Source organism: Plectropomus leopardus, chromosome 6 (assembly GCF_008729295.1).
Source record: "Plectropomus leopardus isolate mb chromosome 6, YSFRI_Pleo_2.0, whole genome shotgun sequence".
Lineage (NCBI taxonomy): Eukaryota > Metazoa > Chordata > Actinopteri > Perciformes > Serranidae > Plectropomus > Plectropomus leopardus.
The window spans coordinates 32,381,010-32,393,187 of NC_056468.1; the positions used below are offsets into that span (position 1 = coordinate 32,381,010).

The 12,178-nt window shown below is 41.1% G+C and overlaps 1 protein-coding gene across 3 annotated transcripts in view; it reads left to right on the top strand.

The window, feature by feature from the left end:
* kank1a (KN motif and ankyrin repeat domains 1a) overlaps positions 1-12,178 on the top strand; it is a 67,633-nt gene continuing 55,455 nt past the window's right edge. The window contains exon 1 of one of the 3 annotated variants that reach the window (XM_042488666.1): positions 1-175. The gene's annotated coding sequence lies outside the window, so the exon portion shown is untranslated. Of the gene's footprint in view, positions 176-9,853; positions 9,898-12,178 lie in introns of those variants that run through there. The other 2 variants (XM_042488669.1, XM_042488668.1) reach the window with 2 other exon arrangements.

Genomic DNA, 12,178 nt, shown 5'->3' on the forward strand with positions numbered 1-12,178 from the left:
GGACGTGTGTGTGCCGCGGGCCGAAAGTATAACCATAAAGAGTTAAAAACGTAAGTTACTACCTCAACCGGACGATTTACTCTCCAAGAAGTTGACTCCAAGGACAATCAGTTGAATTAACAGAGGAGGCGTTTCATTCAGGTCCAAAAACAGCTCGAGGAGACACTTGGCGTGGGTAAGTTGAACGCTTTGCAGCCGCACAGCTTCTGATACATTAACCCTGTCTTCCTTAAAGTACTGGAGCTTATCGTTATATTTCCTTGCATATAAAAGTAGCCTTTTGTTTTTATGCTTTAGATACGTTAAATGTGTCTTCGATGCATGATCTGGGTCAGGTGGTCCTGCAGCGACCGGACCAGACAATCCCATGAAGCGCTGCTGGTTAAGCAGGATTATGCTTAAAGTCATACGGTGTTTGTTGTACCTGCTCGTTGTGGCAGTCTGGTGCGTTTTTCCACGACCACACAAACGAAGCTTGTTCCCGCCGGACAGGTGTCGTGGAAGTGCCGCACGGTGCGCGTGAGGGGTTGAACTTTAAGCTCCAAGTGCGGAAAAGTGTTTTTCATTAAGATTTAACACGTGAGTCTCATCGTCGTGGCTCATTTTTTTTGAAGGATTGTGCTTTAAAAACGACTTTTAGAAACTGAATCATCTCTATTGTGTGATTTTTAGTGATCCCACATCATTATATGAGCCATACTGACTCACTGTGACCATGCATTTAACAGCTTAAAGCAGGTTTCACCGCAGATCTGCAGAAACACCCTCACCTCAAGCCTCCCAAACACAGATTCTCCTCTTGTTTTGGGGGGCCACTTTTGCAAAGTGACAGGAGGCGAGGGCCCATTCACAGCGGCCCCATAGGATTAAAGGAGGATTTTAGGGCAGTGCTATGATTGAAGGACTTTAGGATGTTTAGATTTCAGGAGTTTTTAAAGACTTTCATATGATTTTAAGACATTTCTAGGACTTTGGAATATTTCTGTGATTTTAGGATGTTTCAAGGATTTTAGGACATTTCTAGAAATTCAGGACATTTCTTGGACTTTGGGACATTTCTAGGATTGTCAGACTTTTCTATGATTTTAAGACATTTCTAGGATTTTATGATTTTTCTCGGATTTTAGGATGTTTCTCAGATTTTAGGATGTTTCTCAGGTTTAAGGACGTTTTTAGGATTTTAGGACATTTCTTGGATAGGATGTTTCTAGGATTTCAGGACTTTTCGAGGATTTTAAGATTTTAGGATATTATAGGACTTTAGGTCGTTTCTTAGCTAAGACCTCTCTTAGAGGTGTGGGGGATCCTCCACTGGCCTCTACATTTTTTGATAAAGAAGCTCTATTCCTATGCTGTTTTGTGAACTCTGGCACCTTATGTATACTAAAAGTACAAAAACAATTCCCAGTGTGAATCACTTCATTTTTTTGTCAATAAGAAGATTGTTGGGGGCCAACCAGCACCCTATTTGGGGCCAGATTTTGCCCACGGGCCCTAAGTTGAATATGACTGCTCTAAAAGAATAATTTCTTTCTTTCACCACTCTTATTTTCATTTGTTTGTTTCATTTGTCAGCTTTGAATTAAAGTGTTGTTGGTCTGTACAGCAGAGGCATTTCTTCCTCTCCTCCTCTGATTTGGCATGCCACTGCCTCTTTTCTTACTGTCAGAGGTTGCAGCAGTTGTATGCAGGCTCTGTAAAAAGCTGGAGGTGGGGTGCTTAAGAATTTTAGGGTCAGAATAGCGGGGATGTAGACCTGCAGGATGGTGGTCCCTATTGTGCTGGTGAAGAGCTGGGGTCAAATAGAGGGCTCTTCATCTTCTGCCGGGCTCAGGCGTTTTTCCACTTTTCTTTTCAGATAAAGCACTGAATTGATACGTCAAGAGGAAGAATATGAGAGCTGTGACTTTGGTTTAATGAAATTCTTCGGCTTCCAGTGTGGCACTTTTTGGCATATCCCTGAATGCATTTTTCTACACTTGTGTATAATAAGAATGGAGATTACAAACGGTGCTTTCACTGAAGGAGACCAAACAAAGCATCCCTTCAGACAGAAAAGTACCAACCTGCTGTGTGCTTTGGTGAACCTGGTGATCTTTTGTGCAGTCGCTTTGGGAACATATCATTATTTTCTATAAATTACTTTTTCTTATCATGATGTTTACAGGTGTCCAGTTTCATTATCGTCAATGTTGTTTATTAAGACAATTTGGCTGTTTTCTTTTATTTATGCCAATAGTGTAATTTCTTTATCTAATGAAAACTAATGCTGATTGCAAAAATAATATGAGATATAAAGACCCATTCTCCCGACCTTGGTATGTCATGTGGACAAGTTGAAACGACGTCTCATTCTTTACACAAAATGGCATTAAAAACATGTTGAATGACAGATTTTTGCATTTCAGAGATTGCACAAACTTGGACCTCCAAAATGACCATAAATAGAACGTTTCAGTAAGAAGTGAAGATTAAATCTTCATGAACATGTGATTTTGAGCAGGACTGTTTGATTAGACTGCAGTACTTTTAGCTAAGTGGACTTAGTAAACTGGAATCGGAGTCATATTTGCCTTCAGTAAGTGGTGGATATAAATCTTGGCTGCACTTGTCTCTTCAGCTGTCCTCTGCAGTAGAGTCAAAAAGTTTGTTTTGAACACTTGGACCAGCAGCTCAGTCTTGTTTTGTGCTGCCACCATGCTGCACTGTATATAGGACATTATGTCCCCCAGGTGTTGTCTGTCTGTCCACCTGTCTGCACCCTCAGTAACTTCAAAACATAGAAACTGTTTTTTCGGCTGAGACCAGCAGCGCTGTAGTTGGCTCTGTTGGTCAGTTTGATCGATGCACAGATATTTCTCCTGCCTTTGGCCGCCACATTATTCCCCAGAGGAGGCTGAAATTTCAACTAGAAGTTGTGGCTATTGCAAGTTCCACTTTTCAAGCACGTTTTATTTTAACCATTTTTGCAATCAAAATGATTTGGGAAGTGTTTGACATGAAATTGTTGGCTATGTCTAAAAATTAAAAAATAAAAAAAGTCGTTCGCAACCTTTTTCTTAAGGGACCTATTGAGTAAACTGACAATCTCTGACTAAGTGACATATTTTATGGATATTGCATGTTACATTCAGTGCATAACATGAACAGCATAAGGCAAGTGAAACAGTTAACCCAAATAGTGACTGCAATATCTGCCGGAAGTTTGTGTAAAACCAGCAATTTAGATCGATTTTGAGCAGTTTGTGTCCTGTGCACGCTGCATCACAGATGAGTTTTCCTGATAGTTTTGAAAAAAATGACGTATTCTTCACATAAATAGGGTTCCCATGGATCCCTCAAAAGCCTGAAAATGCATTGCATTTATTAACCTAAAAGTGCAGCCTTATTGGTATTAAAATGACTTAATTTAGTCTTTCACAAGTCTTAAAAATGCTCAGACATGGGAAGTAGGATTTTAGGAATCTCTTTTTTTCTGACATTGCTTTGTACAATCTCAGTAATTGGTAACAGATTTTTTTTTGTTAAATTATTTAATAAGTCCTTTTTCTTAAACTCATCATGATGAGAATTCAAGCAGTTGAATCTCACATGCAGAGTGAAAAACACAAAATCGCCAAGAAAACTGGACAGAAGTGCCAGATATTTATGTTGGTAAACCAAAAAGATACTTTTATGATAATTTAGTATATTCATTGTCCTCCATGTGTTATATTCTTTTTTAACTTAACATTTGATGTATAAAAACATTTTCATGTTTTATATCACATTTGGGCAAAATAAAACTGCCCTTCAAGTGGCCTACTGTATATGTTTTTTAAGTTTTCTAATCAATTTTTTATGTAAAATGACTGTTATGATGATTAAAATGTTTCTTACTACAACTTAAAGAAGGGATGTTCATGAAAATTTCAAAGTGACGCTCTGTTTCAGTGCACTGACATTTCTGTATTAGCATAAATGCATCACATATGTTAGTGCCGCTCACGTGCGTCGTGTTTATTTCACCTGACGCGTTCGAGCTCGTTCGTGACTGTAACAGGCTTAGCATTAAATCTGTGCATTGTGCACGTCTTCCAGCAGCACCCAGAGCGTTACACAGCCTCTCACTGCTTTCCCGTTAACACATAAGCAGATCTGGTGGAAGCACACAGCCAGGCGTCGGTTGGTACATCAGGCTTAGCGGCGCTCTGAGTCCACATCTTCACTCAAGTCAGCCTGTGTGGACATATGGCAGAGGTCTCTCAATTAACACCTCAGTGAGACGACCCCTCTGTCCACATGATCAAAGCTTGGTCTCCTCCACTCAGATGTGCCCCCCCCCCCCACCCTTCGCCATCCTCCACCTCCCTGTGATTATGACTCCCGTCCCTCCACTGTTTGTTTAGAGAAAATGACTTCCACTCCACTGCCCCGTCTGAGCGGGGTGCACGTCAAATCCGGCCCTGCTGTAACAGTTTTTGTGGAAGCCTTCCCGGGGTGTTTTCTCTGTAATTTTATGTGGGGGGGTGGGTGCTTAGTTTTAAGTTTAGTTTTTGGTCAAACATCTGTGCATGCTTCTGTCCCACTTGTGCTTCCCTTGCATGTTTTAGTGCTTAAAATACTGTTTTTTGGCTGCTTTAACTTGAAAAGATTTTTTTTTTCTTGCACCCGTTTGTACTCATATCATGTTTTCTTCTGTGGGAGCTTTGCTGGTGAAGAAACCACTTTTACTGGTGTCAGTGTTTGACTGTGGAGGTGCAGGGAGTTGTTACAGCTGTTGGGATCTTAAAGTGTGGGATGAAGACCTACATGAGCCTCAGGGACTGCCCTGTTATTACAGGATCAAACCCACTTTGAGTAGGAGATCCACAAAAATGAAACAAGTAGCGCTTCCTTGCAAAAACCAAACCTCACTGAGAAAAAAAAGGTCATAATTGATAAAAGCTAAATCTGTTCCGCTGAGACGTCGGATTAGATATCACATAAGTAGCCTCTCAACATGAACCTGTAAAATCTAAAACAACACGGCCGGCGCAGCAGATTTTAGGTAGAGGTCTGATAAAAACAAAAAAGAAAAGCCGAGCTTCAGAGAATCCCCCTAAAAGATTTCCAGCGGCCTCGGGGCAGCCGCCAGGCCACAACCTCACATTGTTTGCAAATTTGCAAGGAAGTCATTATTGGAGCGATCAAAGCTCTGGCAGAGCAGCCTGAAAATCTTTTTAAATCGGTGCTCGCTGGACTTAGAAGCTTAACGGAGTCAGAGGTGGATTAGGGGACATTTGTTTTGGCTGTGTTTGGGTTTTTCGACACAAGTTTATCACAAATATTACATCAAATGAAAATATCAGTGATTGGCAATATAAAGATATTAACTTGTATCGACATATAAGATTATCGGATATTATATCATATTATATCGTGATATGGAATAAATGGTGTTTTTTCCTGATTTTAATGGTTGTGTCACAGTAAAATGATGCACTTTTCTCAACTTATCAGACAGTTTAACTTGTTTTAATACTCGCCCAGTTTACCCAGTTAGTCATTATAGCTACATTAATGATTTTTGATCAAAAGAGGGAATTTTATTAACATTTTTTCAAAGTAGCAATAGTCATCCCGACAGTATTATTGATTTTTTTTTGAACCACTAGTAGTAAGAATCTAAAAATCAGGGTTTTTCGTTGACTCACATGGCGGCTGATGTGTTTATAGACTTAAAGTATGATCCTGAAATATACTGTAAGTATAATATGGTGTAATACTGTCAAAGAAAGAAGCCAACTTTCATTCTGGCTCTTTAAATGACTGGTGCTCTAATGCGTCCAAAAATAGCTTGATGAGAGGAAGCTGTTTCCTTGCTGATGCTAGACTTGATAACCTCTTTTGCCTTAAGGCCTGTGGAGCTGATGCCCCATCTGTGGCATCTGCTGATGGTTAGGGGCCGAGTTAATTGAAATTCTTGCAAACGTGCATTTTAGCTGGTGCACCACTTACCTTCATTAAGGCACAAACGGACACGTAAGCAAAAGTCTGCACTCGTAAACTGTCCCCTCCAGGACTCCGTCTCTGTGAGGATCATGTTGTTTGACCTATTGGAGAATTAGATGATTCAGTCCTGCGTGCTTCAACTTGTGTTTGTGTGTGAGATTTGTGTCGGGAGGAAAACTGTCGCGGCGAACATGAATGAGAGAAGGTATTTCTCCGTGTAGCTGGGATTAACCCGGACTAAACCTTGAAGTGTGTTTCACAAAGATGTTTTGTTTGCTGGTATGTTAATCCCTTTTCTTTCATTCATGCCTCCTCTCAGTCATCATGTGCTCTTTATATCAGAGACGATCAGTGGGGATCATTGCTGTTTGCCATTTTCAAATTAATTCAGTTTAAATGAGACCTTTTTTTTCTCAGTCGTAGCTGAATTTCTGTTGATTTCTTAACTTTACTGCTAGAAAAAGGTTTTTGGCATTGTTGGTTTCTGCAGACCACAGATGCATTACTTTTGCATGTTGATATTTAGCAGATTTTGTTTCAGCTATGCTGTGGTTAACGTGTGGTTAAGTTTAGGCACAAAAAAGATCATGTTTTGGCTTAAAATATCTGATTTTGAGGGCTCAACCCCTGCAGGAAAGGCAGCGGTATCTTGGCAAAAAACAAGTACTTTTTGTGAATTATCCCCACTGGAAAACTGTGACGATCACTAGAAAACTCCCATTTTTGGGTTTAAAAAGAGCAGTTCTGTTGTTTGTTGGTTTTAAACAGTAGTCTTTAGCAATCTGCAGCTTGACAGCCAATGTCATCTTTCATTTTAACACAAAGTACTTTTCATATCTTCATCTTGTTAATATTTTCAGAGTTGTACAGATTTTTTTCATAGAGAAGCTTCAATGTTTGTTTGCGGTGGACGTGACTTAGTGGTTTAGTCTACGTGATCTCTGTAAGAGCTAATGGGTTAATCCTGTGAATCAAACTAATTACACACTGAGAAGAAGTCCCGAGGAGAAGAGGTGCTCTGCTTGACGAGGCTTGCTGTAAATGAATGTTTTGATATTCGACCGCGGTGGGAGGAGCGGCAGAAAGAAGCGGGAGTGTGGAGAGGCGAGGAACCTCAAACCACTCAATTATCTTTCGCTGCCGTACCCACGCTTCGAGAAAAATGCAGACGATTTTCATTTCTCTTCACCGCTGAAAGTAGCTAAACCAAAGATGGCTCTGATGACTGGCTGATCTGTTGTTTTTAAGCAGGAGAAGATTTGGGGTTGACGGACTTGCAAGGTGCAAAAAAAAGAAAGCAGATTCATAGAGTCAAAACTTTAGCAGCACTTGTTTTAAGATCACAGTGGATATTATTTTTGGGGGCGCCTGGTGGCTCAGTGGTTGGAGCGGGCGCCCCATGTGTGGGGGCTGTGTCCTCGCCACAGCGGCCGAGGGTTCGACTCCGGCCTCGACCCTATGCTACAGTCGTCCTCTCTCTCTCTCTCTCCCTTTTGCACTTGTGCTGTCCCATCAATTAAAGGCAAAAAATCACGAAAAAATATGTTTAAAAAATATTGTTTTGAATACTACAAAACAAAAAACTATGGAAATGATCCCTCAATTTTATTTTTTTTAGGAAGTCGTGGCAAAAACCTATTCTCTTGCATTAAAATATTCTCTTTTTCGTCTGTTTTTATACGTTTTTGATGTGTTTGAGTGAATTTCTGTGCTGCAGAAATTGTCCATCGTGCAGCATTCTGCTGCATTTGCACTAAGTGAGAATCATGGACCAGCTGCATCTGATGATAGGAGTTGCTGTCTTGCTGAAGATATAGATTAGCATCCATTAGTCTGTCACACAGAGCAGACATAGAACCAGCAGTCCTGTTGTTACTGCTCCACGCTTGCAGCGATCTCCGTTTTTCTGTAGAACGACCTCAGTGGATCTGAAGTGCTGCAGAAATTAGAGAGAAACTCGACTTGTATTTACAAAACTCCCTTTGTCAGAAGAAAGTGTCAGTTAGAGGCAGCTCACCCGCAGCCTGTCATTATCCCGTCAGAGCTGCTTGTGAATGAAAGGCAAGTCGTCTCTAAAAGGGAGGAGTGAAAAATCCTGCCCGTTTCGTGTACATTAAGCAGGACAAGGCAGGTGCAAAGAGAGGCTCAACTGATACAGTGATAATCCCTGAGCTATGCAGGCATGCACAGACTTTGTCTGTCAGGCTGAAGCATTCCACACCAAGAAAGTCTGGCTCAGTTTAGCCAAAACTCAGTCTTTATCAGGAGCGCTAAGCTGCGTGTTTGAACCAAAAATATCAGATTCTGTTTTGGAGTGTTTTTTCTCCACAAGGCATACATTTACTTAACATTTTTGACTTTCTTTTGTAGTTTAAACCTCACAGTGCAGTAGCAACAGACTGAGAACACTTAGCAGCTTAAAGTGAGTCTTTGTCACTTATTTCTGAACAGCTGTGGCAACAAGTGACAATTGCAGAACAATTTCACTGTTTTAACAGATGCCAACATAGATTAAGACAGAAATAAAGTTAGCTAACTGGCAATGATGTTAGTTACATAACAATATCTACCAAAAGCTGCTAGTCATAGCAGACCAAACAGGGCTGTGGCAGAGGTGTGTTGAATTAAACAAGGGTGCATTTGATTGTTTAGGAATTCAGTTATCATTTATAGAAAAGAAATGAAAAGATTTATTTTCCGAGAAAAATGTGCAGCATGTTTGGGAAACATTCACCATAAACGTTAAAAAGTTAAAAAATGTTTCTTTTTGTGAACACATTACATTACATAGTCATAAAAATGGTCTTTTATCTCAGTCCTCAATAACATACTCTGGATGTTGCTTTGAAAATGTTCTTCCTTTGTTCTCATGGAACATTGTGGGAACGTTTTATAAAAAAAACAAAACATTCAATGATCTGTCACCTCTCAACATCACCAAAACATCCTCAGAGTGTTGCAGTTAAAACATTATGTCTTATTCAGCATTTAACCTTGCAGGGACATTATCTAACACGATAAACATCCTCAAAATGTTCTTTGAACATTAGATTAAAATGTTTTCTTTAAAACATTATTACAACTTGTAGATAACGTTAGCCAATGTGGTGCTGTGAACTGGCTCATTAGTCGGCATCAAGTTTGATAATTGAGTCATTTTAGTGCTTTTGGAGCATTTGATTGGAATTTCTTGTAAACCAAATAATTTGTGGAGAAAATACTCAGCAGAAGAACTGATAATGAAAATGTTTTTTTGTCTCAGTCCTAGTTCTGATGCTCTTCTCCTGCCACCACTGAAGCTCCATCAATCCACTGTAAATCAAACCTGTGACGGTGTCATGTTTCAGTCTGAAATGATAGATTTTGGATGGGGTAATGAGAGGTACTTTTACAAGATCTTGCAATGTGCGGCCCTTTTTCACCCAAAGGCGTGTGGAAACGCCCCCTAATTCCTCCTCATGTCCACGATCGTCTGCACAGACAGACAGAGCTGTTGAATTTGTCTCCTGCCGGGGATGCCACTGTTTACGGCTGAGAGAACCCCAGAGCCTCGGCCCGCGCTCGTGTTACAGTCTCCCTCACTGGCTTGCATTGTCAGGTTACAGTGTGTGTCTGTGTGTGTCTGTGTGTGTCTGTGTGTGTGTGTGTGTGTGTGTGTGTGTGTGTGTGTGTGTGTGTGTGTGCGTGTGTGTGTGTGTGTGCGTGCGTGTGTGTGTGTCTGTGTGTGTGTGTGGTGTCTGAGCGGCCGTGTTGTGATTGGCTGGTGCTCTGCCATGTGAGGCAGCGTCGGGTGACGTCTCCATGTTAATCCCTCATTTCTCTCTGGGATGTTTTCCCTCTGGTTGTACTGGGAGTGTGAGTGAGTTGCAGCTGACGGGAAATGCATTCGCACTAAAACTTTGAGACTTTTAAGATGTGAGGAAGGTAAGCGTAAAATGTTTTTTTTTTTTTTAAGTCAAAAGTGGCTATTTTAACTGTTGCATTGTTTTCTGTAGATATTTGGTAGCTGTATATTTGCCGGCGCCAGCAGTTATATGTATATCGTTTTTTGTTTCATTCATGATTTGCATGCTTTGTGCTGCCACTGAATGCAGCATTAAAGTCTTATCCCAATGCAAGTAATAATATCTTCAAGAGAACACAGAAAAAATGTATTTATTGCGTATAAATGACAGTGAAAGTTGCTTTTTATGCATTTGTGAACCTTTTCTCATGCTAGCTTTATTAATGGAATAACGCTAAGCTTGCTGCTGGTGTTGCTCTGCTTGTCCAGTATGTTGGGGACAATTTTGATGAGCCAGAGCTGCACAATTTGAGTTTTGGGGGTGAGGGGTGTCTGCTGTGTCTGCAGCTGCTGCTCAAAATATTCCCAGTGAAGATCCGGTCACTGTGATCGCAAGGCTTAACCATCTAGGCTGTGCAAAAATGAATATGTTGTGGCCTTTTTAACAGCACACTGGCTGATATAACTTGTTTTCGGGGTGTCTGACCTGTTTTTTGTGGTGGAACAAAATCAGTTTGATCAAGTGCAATGTGCTAATTGCAGGAGCTGTCATTTTTGATAAGGGTGAAAACTTGTCACAGTAGCATTATAAAAGAAGCATTGTGGTGCCACAGAGATGCCTTGGCCAAAAAAAATCATATTGCAGATGTAGAAGTACAAGCTTTTTTGGCACAGACACACCACTGAAAATGAAATGCAAAGAATACAATTTCCACTAAAATTGCAACTCATATTGCAATGCAAATATCTGATATTTTTTTTTGTGCATCGTGCATCGCTACCTGTTTGTCAGCTAGTGCAGATAAATATCATCATCCTCTGTTAAATGTTGCATTCTTAACGCATAGCAATCGTCTGTCTGATCATGAACATGCCCACAGGCTCTGCACATGCACGTTAGGAAGAAAACTTGATCAGTAATCTGTGTTTTTCTGTCTACACTCATGCTAGCGGTCCCGAGAGGCAGCACTTCACAGCACATAGAGGCCAATTGTCATGCATCTAATTTCTCGTCTTTATGTTCAACGCACTCCCCCGAAAATATGTATTTAAATCAAATTGCGACTGGCATTGAAGTTTTTCTTTGCACTGGTGTTGACGGCTTGTGGTCGCTTTTTTGTGGTCGAAAAAAAAACGTCCAGTGGTGACGGACACACTGCAGAAACGACAGGTCGGCCACACATGCGCCCGCTGAAAGGCCTCTGGGTGCGCACTGGTCATGTTGTATCAGATTCCCTGTAATTGCAAGCTGCCAACTTGTGGAAGTCATTAGCTGGATTTTTTTGTGGCAGTTTCAGCGCAGGTGGCGGTCACGACGATCCTGCTTTCTTTCATTCTTTAGGAGGAAAACGCATCATGATAAAGAGTCCCGTTTCACAACTGCTGAGCTATGAATTATTTTCCTGTAATTAAACTGAAAATCTGATCTCCACAGGTCTTGTGACAAACTCTACAGTCAGATGAAAACAATAACACTTTTTAAGAGACCCTTAAACCAGAAGCAGAGCTGTTTCTCCCAGTTAAAGGTCTTTCATAAAACCCGTCTGCGGCCACATGCCTTTGATTCGGCGTATAAACGTCTTCCCGAAAGAAGGAGGTCGGGCGTTTCTCAGTAAACTGTTAAAGTGCAGCAGTAAATTATTTCCTCCTGCGGTCAGCGGGGCTTTGTTTACAGTGGAGATTGGCTCCCTGGTGACACCACTGATCTTATCTGCTGCAGTTCAAGCTTCTGTGCACATGAAGGCCTGCTGTCAGCAGCGTTTTTTAATATGAGGCTGCGTTTACAGACGGCTACATTTCAACATGTTAATTATAGTGAGAAAATACTTCTGTAATTACCATGTAAGTATTTGGGAGAAGGTGTAAAGCTTGGCTGTATTATGGTGATGAAAGTTTTTGTTGATCCTTTTTATGTGTTTCTAGTTCTGGACTAAAATGTGCTGTTGTTGGTTAGTGAACGGTGTCCACAGCGTCTGGCTATTTGACTTTTCAGTCCTCGTCAGGGTGCTGTGGTGAAGGCGGCGCCACAATGGCCCTGCACGCTCTCTCAGGTTTCAGTTTCCACAAAGTGAGGGGCAGGTCCCCATGGCAACGCCGTCCACAGGTTCACCGACCTATCCCATGTTCCCCCTCTGAGGAGAGAAGGGCACAAGGTTTCTCAGGCGCTCGTGATTAAAGGATGAGCGTTTAATGTGGCTTTGA